Here is a 10,010-nt window from a genome sequence, read left to right as displayed (position 1 = left end):
TGATGGCTCCCTACCCCAGCTCTGATTCAGTAAGCTTTCGATTTTAATGATTACTACCTCATTTAGCACCATTCACAAATGCCTTCCCAAAGTTGCTGGTGTGATTTTTGGGACTCAACTATAAAGTTGTACCTTATTTTCTTCCAGATCAATAACAGATGAAACCACTGATTAGTCTAAATATGCTGAACATGGAGTTTTAGGCTTTAGTTGCAAACCCTGAGATTCTGTGTCAGGGTTGGCCACTGACCCCTATAATCCAAATAAAGAGATAGATAATGATGAAAAGCAAAGGAAGAGTTACTACATGGTGTCAACAGCTGTGGGAAAAGGCAAAGCACTTCAGCCATCTTCAGGATACAGACATGAGCATAAGTTTATGTAGACAAAGAGCTGGGTGCTGAGGGAGAAAGATATGCAGTTATTAAACAGTCTGTCAAAAGTGTATCCTGGTGGTCAGAGGTGGTGGCAGGTGGTCTTGATAGTCTTTTGTCTCAGGATGGTCATGTGGGATCATGGGTTTAGCTATACTCTCAGTCTTTATTCTCTGAAGTTCCAGAGATCTTATTATCTCTGTCATCAATTGAGAGTAATATCTGGTTCCCATGAGATGGTCCCTCTTGCTTCATTGTGTAACTGTCCTCATTGGTGTGTATCCATTTGGTCCTGCCAGACCGTTGTTTCCATCTCTTGTTATAAAGATGTTACCAATCAGTCCTGTCCTTTCCTAGATTCCAAGGTGACTGCGAAGTGAATGGCTTAGAATGATTGACACAGATATAACCAGAGGCTGGATTGACAAGCTTTTAGTTAGCTTGTGCATCCAAGTAAGTAGTTGGGGCTTTTCACCAAAAAGCAGCTTTTAAACATCTGTTACAATTTCCACTTGTCTGAACGTTTTTCAGTGCTTTGGGAATTAGGTGTTGGCTAATTGGCTCTTGCAGGTTTCTCGGCTTTGATAAGCTAATATGTGAGAAAGAGATAATGGTTGAAATATATAAGCCAAAAATACTTCTTAAACTAAAAAAAACCCCTACTGTTATAAAGCTGGGAAGAGAGAATCACAGAAGACAGTCAAATTGTTCAGGCGATCTTTTTTTTTTTTTACATTGTTATTATAAAGAGGTTACAGTTACATAAATCAGGAGAAGAATACATTTGGGTATCCTCTTTTAAGTAACTACTTGAGCATAGACTACTCAAAAGATAAATATGGACCAGGCACTGGTAGCACACACCTGTAATCCTAGCTACTTAGGAGGCAGAGAACAGAGGTTTATGATTTGAGGCCAGCCCAGGTAGAAGAGTTACTTTTGGAAGGTTGATATAAGTGATTCCATTGGAGTCTGACAACTTCCACCCTTTTCTGAGCACTTTTCCTCCAAACTGTCTCAACAGTGTTGCCATTCTGGTCTCTCATCACTAAGATGAGGTTTTCCTGGATAGGATTCTTTATTCCCATGTCAGAGGGAAGCAACAGTTCAGGTGGGAGTGCCAATTAAGTAACAAAAGAGCTCTGGAGGAGTAGGTCTTAGGCTGGACATCATTAAGTCTAATTCTGTCTATTCTGTAGGTAGTGTCCTAATATCTCAAAAGATCTGCTTAAGTTACTATTGTTAGAAGTTGTACTTTGGAGCAGGTGCTTCTGGCTCAGGCTGTAATCCTAGCCTCTATGAGATCTGAGGATTGAGTCAGGATAGTCTATGAGACTCTTATCTTCAATTGGACACCAGAAAACTGGAATGGTGCTGTGGCTCAAAGTGGTAGAGCACTGTCCTTGAGTGAAAAAGCTCAGGGACAGCGCCCAGGCCCTGAGTTCAAGCCCCAGGACTGGAATCAAAAAGAAAAACAACAACAACAACAACAAAATATTATCTGAAAAAAAATACAAAACCAACAAAAGCAAATAAAAAGCTAAATAATTTTTACAAATTAATACTTTTACAGTCATTTTCCATAGGTTTGGCTGCATGTATATAATCCAGAGAAGGGTCAGGCTGGAAATGACAAAAACTTAGAATAGCTGTAATTAAAAATTTGAAAAACAGTTTTGGAATTGACACAACAGTCCTTTAGGAGAAAATTTACTTTACAAAAAAAATCCTTCCTCATTCAAAAGCATTTCCTTTTCCTTTTAACTTTCTTTTTACAAAAATATGTTCCCATACATTCTTACGTTTTTTCTGCTTGCTGATTCTTTTCTATTTCTTTCTAATTTGCATTTTGAGTATAAAATTTTGAATTCAGGCAAACATCATTCTTAAGCTATTTCTGTATGCAAAACAATTTATAAGACCCACCTTTGTTAATTGATCCAATTTTAAGTTAGTTGAATTCAAAATGCACTTACCAATAGAATGTCTACTGGGTATCAGTGGCTCATGATTGTAAAGCTGACTACTCAGGCAGAGGCTGAGAGCTGCAGAACCTCAGTTCAGAAGAGCTGGACAGAAAAGTACATCAGACTCCATCTCCAGAATAACCAACAAAAAGCTGGCCTACAGGTGTGGCTCAAGTGGTAGAGCACCAGTCATAAGTAAAAGAGCCTGAGTTCAAACCCTACTACTGCCAAAAAGAAAGAATGAGAGAGAGAGAGAAAGAGAGAAAGAAAGGAAGAAAGAAAGAAGGAAAGAGAAGAAGAGAAAAGAATTTATTTTTTCTCCCTTCAGTCCTAAATTTCAGAGTTAATTCCTGGATGCCTACATTTTAATTAGACCTGGATGAGATCTAACTAGTTTTCAAGAACTTGGAAAGCAAGTTTTCTTAGAGGTGGCAGCAGGATAGGAGAGGGAGGAATGCAAGAGTGTCTCTACATTAATTTTATAATAATTATCCTAAAGATGTCCATATACACACACGTTTTAAAATAAGACATTCCACAAATGTCAATTTAAACAGATAAAAGTGAGCTCAAAAATGTAAAAAAATAACTTAGAGTCAGCTGCTGGTGGCTCACACCTGTAACCTTAGTTTCTCAGAAGGCTCAGATCTGAGGCTCATGGTTCAAAGATAGTCTGGGAGGAAAGTCCATGAGGCTCCTATCTCTAATTAATCACCAAAAAAAGCTATAAGTGAAGCTGTGGCTCAAATGATAAAGTGCTGTCTGGAGACTTTTTTTGGGGAGTCAGGGCTAGCACCTAGGCCCCAAATTGGCACCAAAACAAACAAATTTAGTGGCCACAGGTACATTGGTCAGTTATTCCTAGGAATTCCAGGAGCAGGTTGAGTTTTACCCAAAGCTGTTCTTTTAGAACTGTTTTTCTTCCTTTCCCTTTTCTTCCTTTCCTTCCTCTCTTCTGAGCTTTCTAAGCATGTTAACAAATTAGATATCTGGGGCAGTAAGGCCGAGGGGCAAACTTGGGCTATAGTTAGTTTTTTTGTTTTATTGTTTTTTTTTTGGGTCCAGTCGTGTGGCCTGAACTCTGGGCCTGGGCGCTGTCCCTCAGTTCTTCAGCTCAAGGCTAGCGCTCTACCACTTAAGCCACAGTGCCACTTCCGGCTTTTTTTCTTTTTGCTTATGTGGTGCTGCGGAATCGAACCCAGGGCCTCATGCATGCAAGGCAAGAGCTCTACCACTGAGCCATCTTCCCAGTCCGGGCTGTAGTTAGTTTTGCAGAGACTTCTTTGTATATTGCCACTCCAGCTATATGAAGCTATGTGAATTTAAAACTTTTTTTTTGCCTGTCCTGGGGCCTGGGCACTATCTCTGAGTTTATTTTACTCAAGGCCAGCACTCTACCACTTGAGCCACAGTGCTACTTCCAACTTTTTCTGTGTATGTGGTACTGAACAATGGAACTAAGGGCTTTGTACATGCTAGGCAAGCACTCTACCACTAAGCCACATTCCCAGCCTAAAACCGTTTAAATTATAAGAATTTAAGAAAAAAAAATCACCTAATTCAGGTATAGCCACTATGGAGCACAAATGTTTTAGTACACTGATACTTTTGAAACATTTGATATACTTGTAACTTTAGTATACCTAATGTAATGTTTATATCCCTATTTAAACATATTTGTAACAGTTAAAGGTATATCTCTACATATGGAGAGCTCATTAGTACTGTTCACTCAAATAATGATTAAAAAGTAACTTTTTTTTTTGTCCATCCCTAGATCTTGAACTCTGGGCCTGGGTGCTATTCCTGAGCTCTTCAGCTCAAGGCGAGCACTCTACCACTTGAGTCACAGTGCCACTTCCAGTTTTTTGCTGGTTAATTGGAGATAAGAGTCTCACAAACATTCTTGTTTGGACTGGCTTTGAACCATGGTCCTCAGATCTCAGCCTTCTGAGTAGCTAGGATTACAGGAGTGAAGTCACTGGCGCAGGGCAAAAGTAACACTTTTTAAAAAGGTAACATATTTGAGTAAGAGCACCCAACTGAGATTTGTTTTGGTGATAGCCTGTTCTCTGATAAAGTTTCTATTGGCATCTGCAATGTTGGAAATGGACATTTCAATTTTAATTTATTCAAAAAGCATTTGCTAAATACTTCCTGTGAAGAATTGTGTTAGATATTGAAAAGATAGATAATAAAGATGTAGTCCCTATCCCAAAGTGAAACATAAGTGATTAGACAGGTATGAAAAAACCCATAATTACAGTATACTGGATTAAACACTATAATTGAAGGTTGTTTGAGCTGCAATAGAAGTAATAGAAGCCTTTAATTTTGTTAGACAAGAAACACTCCATTAAATTTGTGATAAAGACTGAAGAATATCTTGAAATTTGCCAGGACACCAACAAAAAATAGGGCACTATAGATAGAACATTTGGTAGAAATTGACACTATTAAAATATGAGGGCCTTTTAAAGACTTAGTTGTCTGTGGCTTTTTTTGATTTTATTTTGGGGTTAAGGTCTCACTGAGTAGACCAGGCTGGCCTGGAGCTCTAGTTTATTTGTTTGCTGTTGTTTGTTTTATGCTATTGCAGTTTGAACTCAGGGCCTCATGCTTGCAAGGCAGCAGCCCTTTTTGTTTTTTTTTTTTTTTGAGATAGGATATCACATTAATGCCTGACCATGATCCTTCTATTTACATTTTCACGTAGCTGGGACAAAGGAACGTATTCCACTTTGCTCAGATTTTCATTGGTTGAGATGGTGTCTCATCAACTTTTTGCCTGGGCTAGCCTTTGAATGGTCATCCTCTGGATCATAGCCTCCCAAGTAGGTATGAGCCACCGAACCCGGTTAGCTTTTCAGTTTTTAAAGAGTAGAGTGCTAGGAGCTGGTGGCTCATGCCTGTAATCCAAGCAACTCCAGAGGCTGAGATCTGAGGATCGTGGTTCGAAGCCAGCCTGGGCAGGAAAGTCTGTGAGACTATCTCCAATTAACCACCAGAAAACTAGAAGTGGTGTCCTGGATCAAAGTGGTAGAACACTAGTGTTGAGTGGAAACAGCTCAAAGACTAGCACACGTGCCCTGAGTTCAAGCCCCAGGGTTACCACCACCACCACCAACAAAAACTGGGGGGGCTGGGAAGGTGGCTCAGTGGTAGAGAACTTGCCTTGCATGCATGAGGCCCTGGATTTGGTTCCTCAGCACCACATAAGCAGAAAAAGCCGGAAGTGGCGCTGTGGCTCAAGTGGTAGAGTGCTAGCCTTGAGCTGAAGGGCTGAGGGACAGTGCCCAGGCCCAGAGTTCAGGCCCCATGGCTGAAAAACAACAACAACAACAAAAAAACCCAACAACAACAAAAAACAAAAACTGGGCACTGGTGGCACACATCTATAATCTTAGCTACTCAGGAAGCTGATTGCTAAGGATCATAGTTTGAAGCCAGCCCACCCAGGAAAGTCTGTGAGACTTATCTCCCATTAGCCACCAGAAAAATGGATGTGGCACTGTGGCTCAAAGTGGTAGGTCCCTAGCCTAGAGCAAAAGCGCACAGGGACAGCACGCAGGCACTGAGTTCAAGTCCTGTGACCTACCAAAAAAAAATGTAGAGTGCATAGGAGAGAATAGAAAGAGACTCAGTGCTTACCAGTTCCAGATATTTTCTCATGAAAGAATATCAAGTTTTACTTAAAACTTTTTCAAATATTTTCTAAGTAAGTTTCTTAATTTATGAAAAGAGCATTTTGCCAGGTGCCAGTGGCTCATGCATGTAATTCTAGCTACTCAGTACGCTGAGATCTGAGATTCATTGTTCAAGACCAGTCCTGGCAGACAAACTTGAAAGACTCTTATTTCTAGTTAACCAGCAAAAAGTTGGAAGTAGAGGTGTGACTCAAGTGATAGAGCACCAGCCTTGAATAAAGCTAAGTGAGAGTACAAGGTCCTAAGTTCAAGTACCAGTACTCATACAAAAAGAAACAAAACAACCTGTCACCAGCACCTGTTATCCCAGCTACTCAGGAGGCTGAGATCTAGGATCAAGGTTCAAAAGCAACCAGGGCAGGAAAGTCTATGAGACTCTTATCTCCAAAACTGGAGGTGGTGCTGTGGCTCAAATGGTAGAGCACTAGCCTTGAGCTGAAGAGTTGAGGGACAGTGCCCAGGCCCAGAGTTCAATCCCCACAACTGACAAAAAAAAGAAAAGAAACACACACACACACACACACACACAAAACGAAGAGCTGTTTTCGCAAGAAAAGAAACTCCCAATTTGTTCAGATCCAGGAAAAGTATGTAATTTGAAAATTTTTTAAGGGGCTGGGAAGGTGGCTCAGTGGTAGAGCACTTGCCTTGCATGCCTGAGGCCCTGGGTTCGATTCCTCAGCACTACATAAGCAAAAAGAAAAAAGCTGGAAGTGGCGCTGTGGCTCAAGAGAGCTAGCCTTGAGCTGAAGAGCTGAGGGACAGCGCCCAGGCCCAGAGTTCAGGCCCCATGACTGGACCCCCCCCCCAAAAAAGAAAAATCTTTAAAAAATATTGGCTGGGTGTCATACATACTTTTAATTCCAGTTACTCAGGGAACATAGGTAGGAGGATTGCTATCCAAAGCAGACCTAAGGTAATAACTGAGACCCTGGTCTGCAAAGTGACTAAGGCACAAAAGGGCTATGTATGTGATTCAAGTTGTAGAGCACTTGCCTACCAAGTGCAAAGGTCCTGAATTCAAACCTCAGTAGTAGTGCCTCAAAGAAAAAAAGGGTCAATATAATATACACACACACACATATATATTTATATACATATTTTATTTACACACATATATGTATATATCAGACCATAAAATTCTTTATAAAGGCTGTAGGAGGCAGTCCTACTATGAAAAATAATTTGTGAACATACTTCTCTTGAGTTTAACTTCAGTTTGATTTAAATTTAACATACTCCCACAATGATTTTCAATAAAGAGATGAGTTAGAACAATATGAAAATGGAAACAACATGTCATTTCTTTTTTACTACCCAATAGATTTACTGTATGTTTGAAACTGATGTTCGCTGCCGTCTACAGTAAATGAAACAAAATGCCTTTAAAGTAATGTAACACTTTAAACTGTTTTTTACTACCTTACTCTCCTTTCCCTGTGAGCACATTCATCTTCCTGAGAAAAGGTTTATTTAAGCTCTGCTTACATCTATGTTGTTTTTATCTTATTTCCTTTGGTAAAGAGCAACTGGTGAGTTTATTTCCCAGTTTAGCTGTTATAATAAAATGTAAAAGCCATTCCTGTGCTCTTCTCAAATAGCATTATCAAAAACTAGGAAAGTCAACCCAGTGCAAGACAGTATAAAATTTGAGGTGTGTAGGATTTCTAGGGTTTCTTTAGCAGCAGCTGCTGTCGCTCATGGTTGCTTTTCCTACTCTTGCTACCAGCATGATGCTGAAGGTCAACTCAGTGTTCCAGACAGCAAACCCCAAGAGTGTTTTCCTAACATAACAGCTTTATGATTCACCTAGCATAAAATTCACCCTTTGAAGTATACAATTCAGTGGGCCTTAGTGTGTTCACATGGTTATATAATCTTTATCATTATAAATTTAGAACATTTTCTTTCACTCAAAAAAGAAACTCTATATCCATTAGCAGCCCCTCTTCTGTTTCCCAATTCCCCTAGTCACTAACAATCACTAACCTACTTTCCATGGGCTGGCCCAGCCAGGACATGTCACATAAATGGAATCGTAAGTAAGTGGCTGGCTTCTTTCACATGCTATCAAGTCTTATCCATGTTCACATATGCATCAGTGTTTTATTACCAGATAACATTCCATTGCATAGATATGCCACATTTTGTTTATTCATTCAATAGATAATGGACATTTGACTTGGTTCTCACTTTTATTATTCTGAACAATGCTGCTATTAACATTCCTGTTAATTTTTTTTGTTTTTGTTTTCTCAGACAGAATGTCACTATGTAGCCCAGCCTGTACTCAAGATGTTCCTGCCTCAACCCTCTGCTAGGATTACAGGCTCGCACTACCATACTGGGCTTGTTAGTATTTCTTGAAGCATCCTCAGATCTCAGGCTCCTGGGTAAGTAGGAATTCAGGTGTGAGCCATCAGCACCTGGTTATAATTGGTCTGCTTATTGATTTTGAATCCTGTACAATTGCTGGACTTAATAGTTCTAAAATTTTTGTGGATTACTTAGAATTTCTGCATATAAGATATATCTGTGAGCTGGGCGTTGGTGGTTCATGCCTGTAATCCTAGCTACTCAGGAGGCTGAGATCCGAGGATCATGGTTCAAAGCCAGCCCGGGCAGAAAAGTCCGTGAGACTCTTATCTCCAATAAACCACCAGAAAACTGGAAGTGGCGCTGTGGCTCAAGCAGTAGAGAGCTTGTCTTGTGCCAAAGAAGACAGGGACAGCGCCCAAGCCCAGAGTTCAAGCCCCACGACCGACACACACAAAAAGATATATCTGTGAATAGACAGTTTTGTTTTCAGTCTTTAAAGATTGTTTTACACTCTAGAAAAATTTATTTTATATTCATTGAAATTGTTATTTCAAAGGCTTTGATTGAGCATACTGGTATAATTTTGCAATCAATTGCTCTGTAGAATTGGAATAATATTTGGTGAAGTATTTTTCTATTTTTTTCTATTATTTTTTGCGGGTGTATGGACAGTCCTGAGGATTGAACCCAGACCCTTAAATATTCCCCAGCCTGTGGTGAAGTATTGCCATATTGTTAAAGGAATAGCTGATAAAGTTTTATGGGCAAACAGTACAAAGATTTATTGGAAGGATATTGGGGACATTGCATGGGTCACTATGCACTATGCACTTGCATGTCTTTTAGCTGAGGGCCCTGGGAAGGTCTTTATGGGTTAATAGGCATGAGGAGATGGAGCAGAGTGTTTCCTCTCCTAAGATCTGCAAATTAGAACCCTGTACCAAAGTGCTCCAGAAATTAAAATTTGAGGTGAGGTTGTTGATAGTTGTGGTTGGAGCTATGGTCTTCCTAGTCTTTTTGTGTTCTCAGGCTATAAATGTTCACAAATCCTATTTCCTCACAATTTCTCATTAAAAACCTCAGGAATTACCATTAAGATATTTGACCTCTTAGCTTAACCATTTAGCTTCTGATTTCTCTCATCATGTCTTTGAAAAAATGATGTCTGAAAACCTTTCGTGGAAGATAATTTTATTGGGAGATAATGCTATGATGATAATTCCATTCTGTTTTTCTCTTTTTTGTGTGCTAAATATGGAACCCAGGACTTCCTATATGCTGAACAAGATATACATGCCCAGCACTGTGTAACACTTTATTATATATCCACATATAATACATAGATCCATCTAAATAGAGAGATCTAGATAGAGATATATAGACATTTATATATAGATACATGAAGTGCCAGTACTGCACTTTGAACCAAGGATCTCATGCTCTTTCTTGGCTTTTCACTCAAATCTGGCACTCTACTATTTGAGCCACACCTCTGCTTCCCTGTATTGTACTCTTTTGTTCTTGTTTAGTGTCTGGTTGGGAAGGTGGCTCAGTGGTAGAGCGCTTGCCTTGCATGCTCGAGGCTCTGGGTTTGATTCCTCAGCACCACATAAGCAAAAAGCCAGAAGTGGTGCTGTGGCTCA

Source organism: Dipodomys ordii, unplaced genomic scaffold (assembly GCF_000151885.1).
Source record: "Dipodomys ordii isolate 6190 unplaced genomic scaffold, Dord_2.0 Scaffold19, whole genome shotgun sequence".
Lineage (NCBI taxonomy): Eukaryota > Metazoa > Chordata > Mammalia > Rodentia > Heteromyidae > Dipodomys > Dipodomys ordii.
Note: the sequence above shows the minus strand (reverse complement) of the source record.